This window comes from Apodemus sylvaticus, chromosome 1, assembly GCF_947179515.1.
Source record: "Apodemus sylvaticus chromosome 1, mApoSyl1.1, whole genome shotgun sequence".
Taxonomy (NCBI): domain Eukaryota; kingdom Metazoa; phylum Chordata; class Mammalia; order Rodentia; family Muridae; genus Apodemus; species Apodemus sylvaticus.
Genome location: NC_067472.1, coordinates 210,524,200 through 210,547,339, shown reverse-complemented (window position 1 = coordinate 210,547,339; position 23,140 = coordinate 210,524,200). Strand labels below are relative to the sequence as shown.

General features: G+C 37.7%; 1 long non-coding RNA gene and 2 pseudogenes across 1 annotated transcript in view; all 3 read right to left on the bottom strand.

Annotated features, from left to right (window-relative positions):
• Positions 1–23,140, bottom strand: part of LOC127676347 (ubiquitin-conjugating enzyme E2 G1-like) — a 1,073,095-nt pseudogene that overhangs the window by 876,093 nt on the left and 173,862 nt on the right.
• The window catches only part of LOC127676351 (uncharacterized), an 82,057-nt gene that overhangs the window by 41,038 nt on the left and 17,879 nt on the right, over positions 1–23,140 (bottom strand). The gene's annotated exons all lie outside the window — the stretch shown is intronic.
• LOC127676346 (PRAME family member 7-like) lies at positions 9,034–12,174 on the bottom strand (annotated as a pseudogene).

Sequence of the window (23,140 nt, the reverse complement as noted above, 5' to 3'; positions counted from 1 at the left end):
GCCTATTTTTTCACCTAGTCTTCAATTTATTGGCCAGTAGTCTGAGGCAGAAAATTTCTTTTTCTTCTCACAAGTACAAAATATTATATTGAACAATGGATAGAAGCTGTGGAACCCAGTGGTTGAATTATGGAATAGCTGGAATAGGCTGACGAATAGGGTGACCCATAGGAAGACCAACAATCTCAAACACCCCAGACAGCAAAGATCTCTCTCACATTATACCACTAACCATGCAGCATAAACCAGCTGACATGAGGCCCTCACATATATGGTATAGGATGGCCTGGTTTGGCCTCAGAAGGAGAAGACACATTGACCCCCTGAGAATTGTTAGGACCCAGGAATTGTTAAGGTCTGAGAGTTGTGAGGTGTGGATATCCTCTTGGAGATGGGAGAGGTGGTATGAGAAGAGGAAGTGTCAGGGGTAAAACAAGGAGGGGGGATAACAACATAAGTTAAAATAATAAAGACTGAAGAATTAAAATATACAGAATGAAACAAAGAAGATTGTAGATATGTGAACATGCTATTATAATGTAAGTATGGAAGAGATTGTTAAAACTACTGATATAGGCATGTAGCTATTTTTTTTTCTCAGAGCATGCCCTTGGTGTGCAGTTCTGACTGAGGTCCTTAACTCAGAAAATTCTGGGAGGATGGAATGGGAGCCACCTGCTCCCAAGACAGTGATATTCCCAAAAAGACAATTGAGTGTTTGTGATTGTATTAAATCCATAACATTCATCAACTCTGTTCTCATAATGGGATGAAGAATGGATCTAAAATGCATCAACATTAACAAATACTATCACTTCCCTAAGTAAGTCTTCATGCAAATATGCAAATATGATCATTAACAATGTCCCTTTAAGACCCTTTCTTCAGTAACATCCACATTGTATTCATTGAAAATTCACGGAAGATGTCACTTCAAAAAGAAATATATATATATATATATATATATATTTAATATATATATATATATATATATTTATATATATATATATATATAAATATATATATATATATATATATTTGAATATATATATATTCAAACTGGAGTTTAAAGGAAGTCTACACAACTTTATTATAATAACTGATCTCCTCTAAAATTACATTTATATTCCAACCTTGAATTTTAGTAACATTTACTTATTTTTTTCATATTTAATTTTGTGTCCCTAAATATTTTCTAGTCACCATATAAGTGCAGGAGATGGTGGAGAAGAGAAATTGGCAACAGGTCAACTGGACTGTAGTAGTTGGATGGTGGTATTCAAGATTCAATGTCTCTGTGTGATTAATGAAGAGGACAAATGATTACTTGTAACATTAAAAATAAACTGATAACGAAATGACTAAAGATGTTATTCATGAGCTAGATCCCACATTTTAAAAATTCACATGATTTTATATCTATGAATTTGTGGATAATTTTTGACTCATGATTTATAGAATGTGAAGAATCTTATATTTTATATTTTAATACACATACAGTTGCTGCAATGTTATGAGGTAAAATGTTATTGCACAGTTAGTCAAAATTATTAAAATTATGTTGTCAACTACAGAACCAGTAGTACTCAAAAGATTATTTGTTTACAAAAATTGCTCCCTACATAAAAAAGGGAGATTGGTAGATTTAGCTTGTAATCATTTACAAAGAAATCAATGTCTTTAAAGGACACCTGTGGCCAGCCATGGCTAAGCAGCTATATCCATTAACACTAAATATGATAACGTGAACCCATCACCAGGATTATATAATAAGTGAGATTACATAACCCTAGGAGGTGTCTGCTGAAATCCATACATTTTCACATAATACTTGCTCAAAATTATTATGAAATGAATTATAAAATTATTTCTAATAAAATGAGTCATAATCAACCCATTTAGAACAATAAATTTAACAAAATTTCAACAAAATGTTTATATTATTTTACTTATGTGTATGTGTGTGCTATAGGTACACAGGTGCTTGTAAGTGCATACAAGTGTAGCTGCAAGTGAGAGGCATTCATTGACCCTTGAGTTAGACACAGAGACAGCTCTGAAAAACCTGACATGGATAGAGGAACAGAACTCAGATGTTCAGAATGGGCAGTACATTCTCTGCACAGTTGAACTGAATGCCCAGGCACATAAAAACATTAACCTATAATTGCTTTCCAAAAATGCATTTCATAGAGAAAAATAAACAACACGATGGAAGCACATCTTCACTCTCTGCACATATCCCAAGATTCAGTCCAATTGAAATAATGTTTCTCTTTTTTCCTGTTTTAATTTTCTTACTTTAATCCTTTGTTTTATAGGCCAGATTTTATTTCCCCTCGCGGCCTACCTTCTGACTGTTCCACATCCAATAACTTCTCCCCTTCTCCACAAGGTGGCGCCACCCCACCCACATCCCTCACCCTACCAAACCTCCCCACTTCCTGGGGCCTCCAGTCTCTAGAGGAATAGGTGTGCCTTCTCTGACTGAGTCAGACCTGTTAGTCCTCTGCTGTATATGTGTTGTGGGCCTCATATCAGCTGGCGTGTAATGCCTGGTTGATGTTCCAGTGTCTGAGAGATCTAGGCGTTCCAGTTTACTTGAGACTGCTGGTCCTGGAAAATAATACACATGAAATTAAAGACATATTAATGATTTCTAAATTAATTGATTGGTAAGTAGAAGTTTTCTGGTAAAATTGAATAGTTCCATGGAAAATATTTCTGATTAAATTAAAGAAATATATAGAAAAAACTAAACTACACGGCAGTGGTAAGTAGAAATAATTTCAAATTGTCAATTTTAAAACATTTTCTCAGGATATTTCTTCAATTTTATCAGAATTATTTTACATGTACCTTTCATTTTATCAGAAAATGTGTGTCCTTCCTCCTTCAATTTATTTAGAAATGTGTTTTAAATAAACAAATTTTTCGCTATTATTATCCATGAAAATGGTCACTTTTAACACTTAAAAATACTTTCCTTGTTAACCTTCAATTTTTTCATATAATGATTTTTCTTTCTTTTTCAATTAATTTAGTAAAATATTTATGCCTACATTTTTATCAGTATAATTTTCCATGAAAGTTAACAATTTTAACAGGATTCTCTAAATATTTCTTCCATTTTATCAGACACACTCTCCATGGAAATGTTGCATTTTGATATAAAATGTTTATTATTTCACTTTCAATCAATTTACTAATGCTTTTTGTCTAAAATTTAATCTGTATAATTTTTTTCTTTTTTTGAATTAATTTAGCAATGATTTTTATTTTTACCATTTTATCTGTATACTTTTCCTTGAATTCAGAAATTTTAACGTGTTTTTGATATATTTCATCAAATTTATCTGAAATATTTTCCATGTAAATCTCTACCTGTGTCAGTAAATATTTATAATTCCACTTTCAATTAATTTAGAAATATTTTTATGCCTTTCATTTTATCTGTATAATTTTCTATGATATTCTTCTATTTTAACATGTTTTCCTATAAATGTTTTCAACTTATCATAAGTATTTTCTAGATAAATCTTCAATTGTATAATAAAGTGATTCTACTTCATTTATCAACTAATTTAGCAACGTTTTTTATGTATACCATTTTATCTGTATAATTTCCCTAGACAATAGTGTATTTTAATTTGTTTTTCGATGTATTTCATTTTTTTCTGATTTTATTTCCATCTAATTCTGTAATAGTGTCAGTAAATACTTATAAATCTACTTTCAATTAATTTAGAAATATTTTTATGCCTACCATTTTATCTGTATGATATTCCATGATAATCTTCAATTTTAATTTTTCCTGATATTTCTTCAATTTTTCTTCAGTTTTCATAAATATTTTGATGTAACTTTTCTATTATTTTAGCCATGATTTTATGTATACCATTTTATCTGAATAATGTGCCATGAAAATCATCAGTTTTTCTGTGCATTTCTTCAATTTTATCTGAAATATTTTCCACTTAAATCATCCATTTTATCAAAAAATGTGTATTTCCTCCTTCAATTAATTTGGAAATATTTTCAATTCAACCAATATATCCATATTATTTTGCATACTAATCTTAATTTTATCAGAAAATGTTTATAATTCCACTTTCAATTAATTTAGAAATGTTTTTGATGTCAAACAATTTATTGATATTATTTTCCATGAAAATCGTCAAATTTAATACCTTTTTCTAGTTTACCAAGCATACTTTCTACATAAATAATCTATTTTTTCACAAAATATTTCTACTTCATTTCCAATTAATTTAGAAAAGTTTTTATGCCTACCATTTTATCTGAAAAATTTTCAATGAAAAACATCCATTTTAACATGTATTTCTATGTTTTTTCAATTTATTAAAAATATTATTTATGTATCTTTAGCTTTATGAGAAAACGCTTTACTTCCCCTTTCAATTATATAAGCAATGTTTTTATGTCTACCATTTATTTGCATAATTTTCTCTGAAAGTTGTGAAATTTAATGTATCTTTCTATATATTTCTTTAATTTTGTCAGAAATGTTTTCCATGTAAATCTCTAATTGTGTCAGGAAATACTTATAATTACACTTTTAGTTAATTTAGAAATATTTTATGAGTACAAATATAATTGTATAATTTTCTATGATAAGCTTCAATTTTTAACATGTTTTCCTGTGTATTTCATCACTTTTATTTTCCACATTTCTTCAAATCTGTCAGAAAATATTTATACTTTCTTCCTCAATTATTGTCCAGATGTCAACCAATTGATCTATATTATTTTCTATTATAATCTTAAATTTCAATATTGTTCTCTATATTTCTTCAGTTTATCAGAAATGTTTCCCTTTACATTTTCAAGTTTATCAGAAAATGTTTATAATTTGCTATCAATTAACTTAGAATAGTTTATATCATCCAATTGATCTGTATTATTGTTCAAGAAAATCGCAAAACTTAACACTATTTCCTATATTTTCTTCAATTTTTTCCAGAATAATATCCATGTAAATCTTTAGTTTTGACACAAAATATTTCTAATTCCACTTTCAGTTAATTTAGTAATGTTTTATGTCTACAATTTTATGTGTATAATTTTTCATGAAAATCTTAGATTTAAATATGATTTTCTATTAATTTCTTCAATTGTGTCAAATTTTCCATGTAAATCTTTTTATCACAAAACATTCCTACTTCATTTTTCAGTTAATTTAGCCATATATTTTATGTCTACCAAATAATCTGTATAATTTTGCATAAAAATTGTCACTTTTAACATGTTTTTATATTTATTTTTTCACTTTTATCAAAAATATATGCCATGTAAATATTCAATTTTATCAAAAATGTTTATAATTCCTCTTCAAATTAATTTGGAAATGTTTCTATGCCTACCATTTTATTTGTATAGTTTTCTGTGAAAATTGTGATTTTTAATGTGATGTCTATATATTTCTTCTATTTGATCAGAACTATTTTCCATGTAAATCTCTAGTTGTGTCAGTAATATTTATAATTTGGCTCTTGATTGATTAAGAAATATTTATGTGCCTGCAATTTTATCTGTATAATTTTCCATGATTATCTTAAATTTAAAAAAAATTCTATATACTTCTTCAATTTTGTCATATTTTCCATGTAAATCTTCTATTTTATTACAAAATATTTGTACTTAATTTGGCAATTAATTTAGAAATGATTTTAGGCCTACTATTTTATCTGTATAATTTTCAATGAAATTTCTCAATTTTAAAGTTTTAGAGTTTCATTAGGGGAGGGATGTGGACACTGACATGCTTCGTAGCAACAAAAGATTGGCTCATCCACTAGGATTTCTTATCTTATTTCCCACTAAAGGGCAGAGTGGAAGTGTGGGTAAAAGTAGCAGGGGTTTGGGTTGTGGGGATCTGTGGGTTCTGCAGGTTACATCTACAAGAAAGGAACAATTTGACTTCAGAACTTAGGAACTGGCTACAAAGAGAAGACAGGATATCAGGTCCAGGCAAGAACAAAACACTTCCTTTAAGCCACCATCATTTCAGATGTTACTGTGTAAGGTTGACTGCCAGAGCCATGAAATGGGGCTCATGGAGGGTATCCGAGGAAGAGCAAAAGGTCTCTACGGTTTGTAATTGAATAAGGATTTCCAGAGCCAGGCATGCTTGTGCACACCTTTAATCCTAGCACAGTAGAGGCAGACAGGTCTCTGAGTTCAAGGTCAGTTTGGTCTACAGAGTAAATTCTAAAAGAACAAGGACTGCATAGTGAGACACTGTCTGAAATGAAATTCCTTTATATATATATATATATATATATATATATATATATATATATATATATATAAGATTTAATTATTAAACATAAGTACACTGTAGCTGTCTTCAGACACACCAAAAGAGGGCATCAGATCTCATTACAGAAGGTTCTTAGCCACCTTGTGGTTGCTGGGATTGGAACTCAGGACCTTCAGAAGAGAAGTCAGTGGTCTTAACTGCTGAGCCATCTCTCCAGCCCCAAGAGATTCTTTTCATGTTGGGTAGACAGATTCACTGATAAAATTTCAGGTGGTCAGGTTCTTTGATGATCCAAGCACTCACAAGGGTGTGGGGTGGTGAGAAGGTGAAGGTGGGGCAGAGAGAAGGAGAAGAAAAGTATCAACTCTCAGAACAAGGAAATAAATCCCTTAGGAAGTAGATTTTAGAGGAATTGTCTGTGAGCTGGTCAGATCAGTGAAGGAATAGGACACAAGGTAAACAGCAACAGAGGCAGCTAATCATACTGTCCCACTCTAGGACACACGTGAGTTCCACGTCTACAGGAGTGAAACAGCCTAGGTCAGTTGTCAGATAGGATGTAGACATGGCCAATCCCTCTGCAACAGCAGCCTCTGGGGTTTGACAGTTCAGAGATGCTTGACTTAGAAGGGGCCTAGAACTCCACACACTCTGGTTGCTCAGATGAGATCTGCATACCTGGGTTCTGTAGGTGGGTAAATTATTTTGTTTTGTATTTGTTTGTATTATCTCTGTGTGTCCTTGGTTGTCCTGGCTGATTTTTCTCTAGAACCTTTTTTTAAAAAACAAAATCCCCTGGCAGGGATTGCAGCCATCATTTAAAGGGGCAGGAGCCTGCTTCCATGAAAATCCTTCCACTTGCTCATGAGAGTCCTGCCTACTTCTCTCTATGTTCTTGATGGATGGCTTTCAAGATATTGCCTTGACTGTCAGAGGAGACTTTAGAACTTTGAACCTTGCAAGAGGTCCTAAAGACTGTTAGGATCACAGAAGACCGAATGCATTTTCACCACAGGATTAGCATGAATCTATCATGACCAGGGCCACAATGCAATTGATTGAAACAAAAAGCATCTAGATAGAATAATGTCTTTGAATGCTTGTATGCCCTGTCTGTCTTTCTTTGTGGAGTTCGTGGAAAGTCATGTATGAGAGACTTTGCCAGAAATAAATTAATAAATAAATAAAATAAATAAATAAGTAAATAACCCCCTTAAAGAAACGCAGGAGAACACAGGTAAACAGTGTCTGCTTTCAAAGACACCACTTGAAAAAGTTGCTCAGGTGAGGAAGGATGGAGAACTATTCTGCACATCAGGATGAGTTTTCCTTTTACTTTATAGATTGTTAGGTGCTTGATGTGGGAATGTTAGGGTGGTAGTAGCTGGGCTGGGAATGGTATCTGAGCTGCATCCCACAGGTCTGTATCTCTATGTGTAATGTGTATGTTTTGCCTGCATGCACTTATATTCACTACACACACAGGAGTTCAGATGTGGGAATAGGATTGAATAAATGTTGAGTTCCACAGAGCTGGAAGGATAAGAGCCTACAGGTTGGTAGCAGGAACGAATCCTAGTGCTCTAAAAGCATAGCAAGGGCTCTAATCTGTTGGACAATCTCTATTGCCTCTAAGGTGTCCAATTTTGAGGTAGGATACACAACAGAAAGCACAGTACTCAATCGTATATGAATAGTAAATGAGTTTGCTCTATAGGCTGGCACCATCTGGACAACACAACCTAAAACACATTATGCATGTGCTTGTGTAACAAAACAGTCCTGAGGTGCTGAGTCAGAGCTACAATGCTGAGGAAACAGTTTTGACATGGAGCTGTATCCAGAGTCAATGAACCAGAAGATGCAGAATGAATTCCCTCCATAGAGGACTTCATTGCAAAAATCATGCCATTGTCTTTTTTTTTTTTTTTTTTTTTTTTTTTTTTGGTGGGGGATTTTGATTTTTTGAGACAGGGTTTCTCTCTGTTGCCCTGGATGTCCTGGAACTCACTCTGTAGACCAGGCTGGCCCCAAACTCAGAAATCCTCCTGCCTATGCCTGCCATGTGCCGGGATTAAAGGCGTGCACCACCACTGCCCGGCCACACCATTGTCTTAAAAAACACTAGTAGCCCCTTCTCCATTTTTGTCCCTGCAGTTCTTTTCTATAACTGGGGGGCTGGGGTGCAAGCCAAGGCTAGATTATAAATCAAGAAATAAAATAATATAATAATGATAATAACAACAACAATAATAGGACACTGTTAGCACATGGAGAACATCAATCCCCAGTGGGTTTGAGGCATAACAAACCTGCTTATCCTGTCTCTACCTTTCTGTGGGTGAAGTGACCTGGAAGACAGACGGCCCTCAGGAGATGGATAGAGTATGCATTCTACTTGTGGAATAAGTTGTATTGTGGGACCACACTTTCACAGATAAAACTATTCAACATTATGGAAGAGCAAGAAGATAGACTATGGTCATAGTAAGTCTTATGATAGCCCATGTCTGGGAAAAATGATACTTTTAACAACTCCCCCACACCCCATTTCTAGAGTGTGTGTGACTTCAGGGTCTAGTGTAGGAATGACACTGAGTCCAGAATCACATCATATCACATCACAAGGAAGGTTCTGGACAGATGTTGGTTTTCAAGAGCCACTCACAATTAGTTTGACAATTCTGCGTACATACCAAGGAGCCAAAGAGTGGGAAGCAAAGAGTAAAATACAATGTCTTAATTGACTTTAATGCTACCAATATATCTTACATGATAATTTCTTTGATCATATATCATGATGTCATAGGATAATATGAACATAAACCTAAAACTGAGGTCAGTGACTCAGTAGCACATGAGAGGAGAACATTCATAAATTGGCCATATATTTACAACATGGGGAAGTCACTGGCGATTCTGTCCCGATGGGGGCACATTTAGAAACGCAGTACCGTCTTTCTGATTCTACAAGACACCTGATGTTATTATCTTATTCTTCATTTCAAGTGACCCTTGTGGTCTCCATACACAGAACACCATTTTGATTCCAATGGATTTGAAACCACAAAGTTCTGGAACCCCATGATGAACGTACTTCCTCAGATATCATGTCCTAGCATCTAGAATCAACCTCTTCTTTACCGCCAGCAACGGCAAAGTCTGGTCTTCATATCATAGATGCAGCGACTCCAACAATAACGGCAGGTTTCTGAAGCAAATGTGATTGTCTTGGGCTGCCTTCTGGCCCTGAGAATGTCCATGAGATTTTGACACAGTTGGGAAAATCTGTCCACTATAAGATAACCCTCGTGATCATAGCACTCTAGTGGGACAGGGTACTGCTCAACAACCAGCTTGCTTTGATTGGCCATGCATTGCAGAAGGTCCTTTATTACAGCAGTGGAGAAGTCATTCTCATAGAAATTGACAGAGGTGAGCTGTGAGCACTGGCCCAGAGCAGGCAAAAGGATTTTGAGCTGAGAGTCATTCATCCTGCAGTTCTCTAACTGCAGGGTTTTCAGAGTTTCAGATTCATTCTCTAGGAGAATTCAGAGACTCTTGGAACAGGACTTGGGAAGCATCAACGAAGTGCAGGTGTTTCAGTTGATAGAGCCTCTGACACACTGACGTGTGTTTCAAGTCTGACTTGGAGAGTTGGCAGACAGTCATAGACAAGGACTCCAAGGGACTCTTCAGGCATCTAGAGAAAGAACAAGAAAAATTTTCTGACTCATGGTGCTGGAGGACTCTAGTAAGATTGATACTGACACAGAGAATCCACATATGTAGAGTCAATCTATGCTTATGTTGAAGGTCTACCCTGGGGAAACAGCATGTTGGTGTCTCCTCATAGCATTGTTTACTGAAGCATATTACACTCAGGTAGGGTGGGATCAGACCGCATGTCTGCAACAACCCTTCCTCACTCTGTCAGAGAACTAGAGTTTGCACCATCAAGCTAGGAGAGCACACCTAGAAAGAACTAGCACAGAAGGGTTCTGGCAATATCTTGGCCTATGTCCTGCAGACTTTATCCATGTCCCGGCAATCTCCACAATCTTTATCCCTGATCACAGTGTTTCACCCCTGACACTGATGACCCCCACCACAGTGTCACAGATTTCCCGTCTACTTAGTCAAAACTTGTGTTCAAATCTTTATGGAGAAGTAGAGGCTGACTGACTCCAATAGAGGAACAAACGGATTCCTGTTCTCACATATCTTTGTAGAGGGTAGTTGTGGAGCCTGCCCATATCTGTCCTGTTACCTTGAATCAGTTTTGCCTGGATCCCAAAGGGTAATATGGAAAGCACACTTACAGCATCTGACCCACACAATGGACATGCTTACAAGACAGCTTTCTCAATATTCCTTACCCCAGCCCATACTCTTCAACATAAGTAGGGACCGAATCAAGTGAGCTCCATTAAGAAGGAAACAGTCCACACATTGATAGTGTAATAAGTGCATCACTGTAACATCCTCTATGACCGTCACACCTGAGATGCCCACAAATGATTGAAGTAAAGGGAAAGGTTGTTGCTATAACAGAAACAGATCACTATCCTTCCTTACCTGAACAACAGTTTCATGTTGTCACTGGAAAAGTAGCCACCATTCATGGAGAGGTGTTGGAGATAGTTGAGTTTGGAGAACTGAGAAAGGAGTTTGGCAGCACAGTTCTTTACATCTGCAAAATGAAGCACACCACTAAGTGAGATCCTCAATCTTATTTCCCTTAGATGGAATTTGCGAAGATTTCTCATCAGGCCAAAGCAAGGTGCAAAGCAACCTAGAAAGGATAGGTCCTGTTTTGTGTATATTTCCAATTCCTCAATATAGTTTGGCTGAAAAATGTTCAAGATCTCCCTGATAATCTCCACTGGGAAGTGACAAATCTTCATCTTCAGACAGCATAGCCTCAAAGAGTCTTTTCTCTGCTGGGCCCATTGTAGTAAGCATGTTTGATGTTGTTGCAGAGAGAAGTCAAGGCTCAGGTCAGTGACCACCTTCAAACACTGCCTCAGTGCATATCTAGGAATGTGCTTTGCAACTTGTTTCTCATTCCCAGTCTTTGCTGAGCAGACTTCATCCTTTCTTCCAGCCCATACATCCCAAAAATCCTGGTGCACATCTCTCAAGTCCAGGACTTGAAGCTTCCTGCTTCTGTGAAAGATAAAGGCAAAGTTTCATAATGTAAAATGAACCAACATGGAGTTAGCCTGGATCCCACATGTCTAAGATCAGCTCCATCAAAGTACATTGCACCAAGCAGGCAAGGAGCTGCATCTGGAGACATGACCCACATCCCTTCATTCATTTGCTCTTGACTTGTGTCTATTCCATATCTAGTGCCTGTAGGAAAGGCACAGAAAGGCTCATCCTAACATGGTTCCTTGTACCCTGAGCTGTCCTGACCTATGACTATCATTTAGGTCAGTTTTCAAATTGAATAGTATTTCCACATATCCCCATGTCAATGGCATCATTATCCCCTGTGCTGTTTCCCCCATTCATCCTGCCCTAATGTGTGTCTTACCACTATCCCCATGATTCCCCATTTAGCCTCCTTGGGCCTTGCTTACCTGGGACTAACATTCTGTGTCAGCACTATATCTATGCCATCCAGCACAGCTTGCAAGTCCTCCACATCAGGGGTTTTCATCAGCGCCCCCACAGGGAGGCAGGTAAAGGGCCAGGCTGCCACCATTGCCTTCAATATCTGTGTGTGTCTTCCATTGAAGGCCTCTAGGAAGAGTGGTGGGGAAAGCACAGTGGGCAGGTAGACCAGATCAGAGGAGTTTATGGCATCTTTCCTCAGCAGCACATCCAGTGCCAGCTACTGGAGTGTGGGAGGGTTGTAGGTGCTCATCCTGCTAGATATTCAGTCAGAGGCAACCTGGTGAAGCATTTAGGAGACATAATTTCAGGCTAAGTTTTCAGAAGTCCTATTTCTCACATATTGCATGAACCAGAAATATAGAGCCCATGCTCTGGCAATAATGGAGAACACAGTCTGCCCAATTATACAGTCCTGTGGTCTCCAAGCCACAAATTCATCACCCTCAGCATGTGGATTCTCTTTTAAGCACCCACAGTAGAAAAAGTTATCCACTGTTGCATGGAATATCAACCCATGCTTCTCTTAATCTCATGTCTAGTATAAAGCAAAGGTTCAGACTGGACAAAGTCTTGTGTCAGGAAAAAGGACACTTTACATCTTTGCAGGCCCTGAAAAAAATATTCTGCTTATGTCGCAGATGCAACCAGGCTTATTGTCCTTGCAATAGATTGATCCCTCCAGGGAAGGGCTAAGGAGATCCTATGAGATGCCTGTATGTATGTATCACTTAACTCTTTGAAGGCCAGGGTGAGAAATCTGGGCTATATTATATTGTTTTGGGAAATGAGGTAAAATTCATAGCCACCTGGATATATAATCAGACCACATCTAAAATGTAAAACCTATGCCAGGTGGTTCTGGCACATGCCTTTAATCCCAGTACTTGGGAGGCAGAAGCAGGCAGATATCTGAGTTAGAGGCCAGCCAGGGCTACACAGAGAAACCCTGTCTCAAAAAACCAAAACAAATAAATATAAATTAATTAATTAATTAAAGAAGTAAATAAAAATAAATACATAAATACATAAAATGCAAAACCTAACTAAAACCTGCAACTTTCCCCAGAGATTTGAAAAGCCATGCTACTGAATGAGAGCGCCTGCTCATGTGAGTCTTAGAGGAGAAGCCAAGTTTACATAGGCTACAGGGAGGGGAGTTTCCCATGACAAGTTAGAGTTCAGACAAAGAAAGAGATGAGACATTACACCTATCAGTACTTCCAAATGTTTGTTTATACTTTAAATTATGTTATTGCCTAGAAAAGATGCTTCCGTTCAGTTGGCTCTCCTTCCAATCTTGAATGGAACTCATTATGTAGCCCAGGCTTACTGTCACACACTATGCTCCTGTGTGTGGTTAGCAGCCTTGGATTTTCTTTTTTTCCTCCACTATACATGCCTAGAGCCCTTTGCTTTTAGAACTCTGCGTAGATGCCAAACAAGCCTCTAAAAAAACAAAACTGAAGCCCTTTAGAGGAAGAGTTGGGAGAATTTCACACCAGTCTAATCTATAAAGCATATTTCATGCTAGTTCAGGTTCAGGAAAATCAAGTAAAGTAGGATTTTAGGGGCTGGAGAGATGGCTCAGTGGTTAAGAGCACTGCTCTTCTGGAGGTCATGAGTTCAAATCTCAGCAACCTTATGGTGGATCACAACCATCTGTAATGAGATCTGATGCCCTCTTTTGATGAGTCTGAAGACAGCTACAGAGTACTCACATATAATAAATAAATCTTTAAAAAAATAGTATTTTAAATGTCTTCATTGAAGTTATTCTGTAGTGGGGTCTGTTTCCACTACACAAATGCTCTTCCATTCAGCAAAAATTCCAGATAATCTATTTCTTTTTATTTTATTTCATGTAATGATGAGGTGTCTTCTTGTAGCCAAGTCTTGCCTGCATTGTGATATTTTGCACCCAGTACATTCATTTGGTTTCCAGGTGTGGTTGCTATATACATTTTTTTTACATTCCTGGATATTTACATACATACACACATACATATCTTACACAATGTCTAATCACCTGGACAACAATGAAGCAACCACCTTTCCACAGCTTTAGATCCTGGGTGAGCTGTGGCTTCAGGGACACAAGCCAAAAGCCAGAATTTCCGGCTTGTGTTCCTGAAACCTTCTCAAGTGTAATTTGTAAGGTCTACTTTAGAAGAAATTCTAGTTCATATACTTGCAAAACCATAATCTGTGAAACATAGTTTAAGAGACTACAGACGGATTAAATTATAAAGATGAACCTAACTGAAATTCCAGATAAAGTCTAGAAAACTGGATGAAACCAGAAGGACCAAGAGTTCCAGCCCTCCTATGGAGCTCTGAGGGATTAAACCACCAATCAAGAGCACACATGGAGGGACCCATGGCTCCAGCTGCATATACAGCAGAGGATGGCCTTGTTGGACATCAATGGGAGGAGAGGTGCTGGATCCTGTGAAGGCTCAGTGTCCCAGTGTGTGTGTGTGTGTGGGGGGGGGAATGACAGACCAGGGAAGCAGAAGTGAGTGGGTTGGCCAGCAGGGGGAGGGGAATGGATAGGGGACTTTCAGAGGAGAAAAGAGGAAAGGGAATAGCCTTTGAAATGTAAATAAACACCAGGCAGTGGTGGCACATGCCTTTAATCTCAGCACTTGGGAGGCAGAAGCAGTGGCAGAGGCAGGCAGATTTCTGAGTTCAAGGGCAGCCTGGTCTATAGAGTGAGCTCCAGGACAGCCAGGACTACACAGAGAAACCCTGTCTCGAAAAACCAAAATAAATTTTTAAAAAAGTAAATAAACAAAATATCTAAAATATCTTGTAATAAAAAAAGAGTTCAAGCCCAGATTCTTCAATGACATTCTATCTTTAAAACCTCAGCAATTCCCATGTAATCCGATTTCTCATTAAAACTGAAGTCTATCCTATTTAAACAATATACACTGGAAATGAAGTTATAGCTAGATCATGATAAGGCTAGGCCAGCTTGCAGGAAACCTCCTTATGGAGGTAAATTTCTTACCTGATATGGACACTGGCTTCAGGGTTCCTACTTCCAGCAGGACCAGGCAGTGATCCAAGCTTGAGGACACTGACATCTCTTTGCCTTCCTCTGAGCCTTTTATACAGTTTTCTTCTCTCACCTCCCCATAGCCCCACCTTCCTCACACAAGCTTCTTCTTTCTCATTGGTCCATTGAATTCCCACCCACTCAATCCTGTTAAAGAATTCCCCCACCCCCCACCCCAAGACAGGGTTTCCCCCTGTAGCCCTGGCTGTTCTGGAACTCACTTTGTAGACCAGGCTGGCCTCAAACTCAGAAATCTGCCTGCCTCTGCCTCACAAGTGCTGGGATTAAAGGGGTGTGCCACCACGGCCTGGCTTTTTTGTTTGTTTGTTTGTTTTTGTAAAGATTCACATTTCCTGCTGTTGGTTGATTGAATCAGAGTTTCTGATTCAGTCCTCCAAGGAGGATCTTCTTGTGTGAAATCAAAAACACAGAATTAAAAAGTCCAGATTCCACTGTCTGCTTGACTGACTTATGTTGTGTTAGTTCATATCTACACTTGTTTATATATGGATATAATTACTCTATGTGGTTTTAATGTCTCTGTTTGTGCATTTGTTTCAGTGTATTCATTACTGTGAACATGTACTTTACTGTGTAGGGAGTTGCATTTTAGCAAAAGTTTAAATACCGAGGTTTTCTCTCAAAACAACAAGACCACAATAATTAAAAGCCAAATACAAAACAAAGAAAGGAAGAAACAAAACCCATATGCTCATGTTGATGACGTGAAAGTGTTGCAGTTGGTTGCATGAACCTGCAAGCCTTGCTACAGAGAAGTTTAGTTGGGATAATGTTTGGTCAAGGAGTTTAGAACCATCATGATCAAGATGGGTACTTAGTTATAAGTGTGAAAACCAAGATCAAAGCATTATGAGATGGAAGTCAAAGAAATAATAAGGCTCTAACAACACAGCTGTGCAATCCCTGCACGTGGTACACACCATTGAACTCTAGCAGTAAAGGCAGGAACATGTCTATGAGTTTCAGGGCAGCCTGATCCAGACAGTGAGAACTAATTTCTTTAGCCATGCATAGAGGTATACCCCTTTAATCATAGCACTCAGAAGGCAAAGGGAGGTAGATCTCTTTGAGTTCCTAGCCAGGATCCTCTAGAGAGAGAATTCAAGGACCCCCCAGAGATGTACAAGGTGATACTATTTTAGGGATGACAGGGGCCTGGGGGCTGGCAGGCAAAGCTTTAATAAGCACCCATGCATTCTCAGTATTTGGTGCCTACCTTTGATTCTAGTAGTCCAAAAGCAAACACAGGAGGATCTCTGTGGGTTTCAGGCCAACTGGATCCACACAGTGAGAACTTGTCCAACAACATCAAATTCCAAACACAAAACAGTGGTACCTTTCTCGAAGAAAACTGTACAAACCTCAGTTCATCAAATGGACCTTGAGAACCTATTTAACCAGTGACCCTAGACAGGTTTAGAGTTAAAAGTACTGGTTCCAAACTCGAAGACCACAGTTGTATTTCTAGATCCCAGGAAGATAACACATCTGAAAGGTTTTCTCCCACCTCCACACGTGCACCATGACAAATGGCCCAATCACCAGTAATTAGAAATCAAAACTTGCTGGGAATTTGGTACCTGCCTTTAATCCTAGAACTTGTGAGGCAGAGGCAGGCAAATCTCTATGAAATATGGATCCCCTGTGTATTATCTTGGGTTCTCTAGAGTCAGAGAATGTATGGGCAGACTCTATATAGTTAGAAAATTTGTCGATGACTTACAGTCTGTAATCCAACTCCCCCAAAATGGGCAGCAGCAGCTGTGGATGGAAGTCCAAGGATCTAGCAGTTGCTCAGTCCCACGAGGCAAGCAGGCAAGGAAGAGTGAGTAAATCTTCCTTCTTCCAATGTCCTTATATATCTGAAGTAGAGGGTATAGCCCGGATTAAAGGCTGTAGGTCTCCAACAGAGTGTGTGGACAAGATTAAAGGCATGTGGGTCTCCTGCAGAGGGTGTGGCTTAGATTAAAGGCATGCACCTCTATGCCTTTAATCCCAGATGACCTTGAACTGGGAGATCTACTTGTCTTAATCTTCTGGAATTCATAGCCTGGACACCCCTTCATTGAAGGGGTTCTGCATCTGTAAACTGGCTCAAGACTGTAAATGGATTCACTGGCTGAGGTTGCCTTTTGCCATGATCCAATGCAGCCTTTCTATTATTTGAGGATTTTTCTGCTTATACAGATCAAACAGATATGCAGTAGGTTTCCTATGTATTTCATCCCTGGAAACACCATGATTGATTAGCCAGCACCAAAGGTTCAAACGACTTATATCATTATAAATTCCACCTCTCTGCCCATTACAGGGTATGTTATTATAAACATTGTTTTGTTTACGCTGTCCATTATAATAACTACGATCACCTTGTCTCTGGCAATTCAATGCTGCCACCTGGCCCTTGTTAACTCGGGGCCAAATTAAACCCATTGAATTTAATTCATCTAATTGAGCAGCAGCATCTCCAACCCTAAGTTCTGGCACAAGGAAAAGGGCAAGAACAAAACTCTTTAAATGTGCTGGTGCCCCTCTCACCAGTTTGGGTCTTATAGGACTGGTGAAGGGCATATCTTCAGGACCTTCCCACTGTGGAGGATTGGGGTTTACACAACGTATCCACTCTAACATTGAAATTTCCCTAAGCCTTAAAATACCTTCATCAACACTAAGCCAAGGGATATCAGGCATCTCCAACTCCTTTTCAGTAGGCCATCTTTTGATAAATACTTCAACCAACCCATCAAACAAGCTTTTGATACCTTTTTTTTAACTGTGCGAACTTCCATGTTAAAACTAGAATCTCCACTCAGAGGGCCCATGCCAATAAACTCAGCCTGCTCTACTTTTATGTTCCTTTCACCATTATTCCACACTCTTAAAATCCATCCCCATGCATATTACCCAGACTTCTGCTTGAATGAATTAGCAAACTCATTAAGCTCCTTATTAGTATAGTGTATTTCCTCATGGACTACACTTTCTATCTCCCCTTTAGGGGCCTGCTTTGCCTTGAGTCTGGTTATAGGTCTAGAAGAAACTATTGGTGGGCCCTGAGAAACATCAGTATTTTCAGCAAAAGTCACTGCTAGTTTATCAGGCTCTGAGGGATTAATATCCTCAAGTGGAGAAGGCATTATTTCAAGGGGTGGGGCTGAGGGTACTACTTCTTCAGGTGGAGCAAATTCTTAAAAATCTGAAGATTCAAAGTTCTCAATTTCAACAGGGTCTTCCCACACATCCCCATCCCAAGTTATAGGATCCCATTCTTTGCCAATTAATGCCCTTACTTTAACTGCTGACACCTTCTGAGGTTGAGACTTAAATTTTCGCTGTAATTCAGCCAACCTTATAATGAGGACTTCAGTTTGATTTTCTGCTACTTGAGGTCTATGGCTGCTAGAGAGTAGATTCTTTTCAAGGGCACACTTAGCAACTTTTAGATTGTTTACTTGAGTCTGGAGTTCTTCAATTTTATCACACAACTCCTTCCTTTCCTTCATTGTTTTTTCCCCCCGAGATGCTAAGGGCAACCAGCCAGCAAAATCATTTTCTGATTTTTTTCCCCAACTTGGAGAAAGTATTGTATACCACCAAATCACCTAATTCATCAAGATAATCAAAGGCATTAGCTTCTTTAATCTTAAGATATAGTTTCATCCATGGGTCTTCAATATTCCCCGAGCTCCCAGGAGGGAGAGAATCTGGAGAAGTTTCAGTAGTTGCAGGTGATATTGGATCAACCAACCAACTCCAAAATTTTGAAACATTCATCCTTATACTTCTGCTTCTCTAGAACCACTCCCGGTACCAACTTAGTTTGGGTTCTCTAGAGTCACAGAACATATGGATAGTCTTTATATAGTTAGGGAATTTGTCAATGACTTACAGTCTATAGTCCAACTCCCCAACAATGATCAGCAGCAGCTGTGGATGGAAGTCCAAGGATCTAGCAGTTTCTCAGTCCCACGAGGCAAGCAGGTAAGGAAGAGTGAGAGAGAATCTTCTTTCTTCCAATGTCCTTATATATCTCCAGCAGAGGGTGTAGTCCAGATTAAAGGCTGTAGGTCTCCAACAGAGGGTGTGGCCCAGATTATTAGCTTGTGGGTCTCCAGCAGAGGGTGTGGCCCAGATTAAAGGCATGTGCATCCATACCTTTAATCCCAAATGATCTTGAACTCGCAGATCTCCTTGTCTTAGCCACTATGCTTCAAGTTCTCCATGCCAAGATCCAGGTCAGAAACTTATATCTCTGAGCCTCCAAATTAGGTTCATAGGTGAGCCTTCCAATTCTAGTCTGTAGTTCATTCCAGATATAGTCAAGTTGACAACCAGGAATAGCCACTAAAATATCCAAGATTATTTTATAGTTTCTTATTCAACTGTACTGTAATCTAGTTAAAGGGTGGCATTGAGAGATAGAACTACGTATCAATTTACATGTATAGAAAATTTTTCATATCATATCTAGTGTCTTACATCTATGAATTCTTAAATTATATTTATCTCTAAAGATCCCTCATTAATTATGATTATTTCAAGACATTTATTTAGAAATTTAGTATGTCTCATAGTAAAAACTTTATTGCAATTGAAATTTTAAGTTTCAAATATCTCCCTTAATGATTATTATGCCTTGTTTTAGAATACCAGCAAGAAGTTATGAGCTTTTTCTGGTAATGTTTTTTGCTACTGATGAGATCAACAAGAATCCTTATCTTTTACCCAATATGTCTTTGATGTTCTCCATCATTGTTGGTTTGTGCCAAGATACATTGGGAGTTCTGGATATATTATATTCACAACAAAACAATAGCATGGATTTTATTAATTATATCTGTTTAAAATATGAAATTTGTGATGTAGACATTAGAGAACCATCTTGGAAAACGCCCTTAAAACTTGCCGTTCATTCTAGGACACCAAAGGTAAGAATGTATGATACTGAATAAATTAACAACATTAAATTCCATTTAAATGTGCCAACAATAAAAATTTTAAAGCATGAATTTATGAGTGTTCTGCTACAAATACACACAGACAGACACAGACAGACACAATATATATCACTGTATAAACATATCACAATATAGATAGATAGATAGATAGATAGATAGATAGATAGATAGATAGATAGTTATAAAGGAATTAAACAATCAGGTCATAAATGTACAGGACAAACAGTTGAAACTGTGTTCTAGAAAATTCAGACTTGTTAGGAACAGACTAGAATATAAATGGAATAATACATGCTATTTAGAATAAAATCATACTCTACTTGAGAGGAGTTTGGAAAGGTGTGCAACATTATTTGTATATAATTCCAAAGATTCTAATAATCATATTCCACATGCAGATATTTCATCTACTCTTTTACATCCTTTAGGTTTTCTTTGGACCATTTAATCCTAACTTAAGTGACCATGACCAGTTTCCTTATGTCCACCACGTAGCCTCCAAGGACACACATTTGTCCCTTGGCATGGTCACCTTGATGCTTCATTTTAGATGGACTTGGATAGGACTGGTCATCTCAGATGATGACCAGGGCATTCAGTTTCTCTCAGATTTAAGAGAAGAAATGCAAAGTCATGAAATCTGTTTAGCTTTTGTAAATGTGATTCCAGAAACCTTGCAGACATACCTGACAGAGTCTTTGATATATGATAAGCAAATTATGGCATCTTCAGCAAAGGTTGTTATCATTTATGGTGAAATGAACTCCACTTTAGAAGTCAGCTTTGGACGATGGGAATATTTAGGTGCTCAGAGAATCTGGATCACAACTTCACAATGCGATGTTATCACAAATAAAAAGGAATTCAGTCTTGATTTCTTCCATGGGACTGTCACTTTGGCACATCAAGGTAGTGAGATGACTAAATTTAGGAATTTTATGCAAACTGTGGATACTAACAAATACCCAATATACATTTCTGAGTCTATACTGTGTTGGAATTATTTCAATTGTTCAATCTCTAAAAACAGAAATAATATGGAACATTTCAAATTCAACAACACATTGGAATGGATAGCACTGCACAAATATGACATGGCCCTGAGTGAAGAAGGTTACAATTTATATAATGCTGTTTACACTGTGGCCCACACCTACCATGAACTAATTCTTCAACAAGTACAACACAAATACTATACAAATACGGATACCAGCAGAATACAAAGGAATATTTACTGACTGTCAGCAGGTTAAGTTTCTTATATTTCATTATGCGTAGCTATGTCAATATGATCTTTAAAATGGACCCAGAGAAACACATGTACATTTGTTAGAGATTATTCTCTCAGTAGAAATATTTCTACACTACAAAACTCCCTAATTAATCTTTTACATGGATGAACATCATGCACAAGGAAAACATTTAATAGGAAACAATCTTATTTTAAGATATCAGAGAGTTCTGTGAAAACACATCTCAACATTTCATCAAATTTTTTCAAAAGTCAAAATAATACCCAAGGGTTATATAATAAAGACTTATGTGATGACTAGAGTAGAATATTTTTCTAAAGAGTGATTTCTCCAGAATCAGTACATGTGCTGTAACTAATAGTTACTCATTTAAATTAACAATGATTTACAAAGCCACAAATGATTAAGACTGTACACATTATTAAGTTTATTTTTATCTCATATTTGTTTATTGACTATACATGAAAGGTCAACAGACATTCTTTATTTTCACACATATTCAGAATTCCTGTTCATTTGCTCATTCATGGCTACATTTTTAAAAATGTATTTTTGACTAACATGGACACACACATGCACTCATACACATTCACTCACACCATGTTACTTGTTATATGGTAATCATTTTTCTAGACCATTTAAACATGGATTATTAATATGAAGTATATGAATTTTCAGATATAAATGAGTTATATTTTACTACACGGGATCACTTCAATGCAGCTGTTTTTGTGAAAGTCATTAAGAAATTGGGGGAAATTCTCAGTTTGGCTCTCCCTTTATTGATATGCATATGTAAACATCTAATGAAGGATTTCATTTAGGTGTCTTCCTTGCTGAAGACCAGGGTATTTGTTAACCCTGTTGGAGAATTGGTTAACATGAACCATAGGGAATATCAGTGTACAGAATATGACATTTTCATCATTTGGAATTTTCCACAAGGCTTTGGATTAAAAGTGAAAATAGGAAGCTATTATCCTTGCATCCCACAGATGCAACAACTTCATATATCTAAAGATGTGGAGTGGGCCACAGGAGAAACTTTGGTTGGTATTCTACAATTTTTAGCTTTTTTCAAGATATTTAATTTTTAAATATGAGGCACTCAAGTAATATCTCTGTGGTTAAGACCAATTGCTACTCTTGCAAAAGAACATTCTCAGTTATAAGCATCAGAATGTGATTACTCCTAACTTCATGTAAATCTGGTGTTAGGGATCAAAGGCCTCTGGATTCCATGTTTGTACCCAAATGCCAATTTACCCCTTGCCGGTCCACTGTCACTGCCCGGAGCACAGAGAGGGTTTGCACTCCATCCCCCTGCAAACTTTCCTGAGCGGTTAGCCCGTGTCTTGCCAGGCCTCTCCAAACTCACAGACTTCATCTGCGGAGACGACAAGAGGACAGCGTGGAGTTACTCCAGCGCTCAAAAAAAAAAACCAAAAAAAAAAAAAAAAAAAAAAAAAAAACAACAACAACAACAACAACAACAAAAACCCGCAGCATGGAGCACTATCTTCATCTGAATGCACAAGTGAATGCGGTTCCATTCCACAATGCTCGGAGCCCGGGAAGCTCAGCAATCGCAGCAGTCGCTAAATGCGCGCACTCACCTCCTTCTCGCCTCTGCCAGACCTCTGACCAATGCGCACATTCAAACTCCCAGCCCACGTTCATTCACAAAAATTAAAGACAGGAAATGACAACAGTCCAGGAGGCTGGATGCAAGGCGGGCGCTGTGGTGATGTCAGGGGTGGTGCCAGCAGTTGCTGGGTGATGGACAGGGACGCCAACATGGCGCCTGCCAGGGGCTGAGGTTCACAATCACGGGGTGGTGGCGGGGCTCGGTGGACGTCAGGGGGCATGGCCAGAGGTTGCTGGGTGACAGTCAGGGAATCCAATATGGCTGAAAAAAGCACATGAAACAAAATAAAAG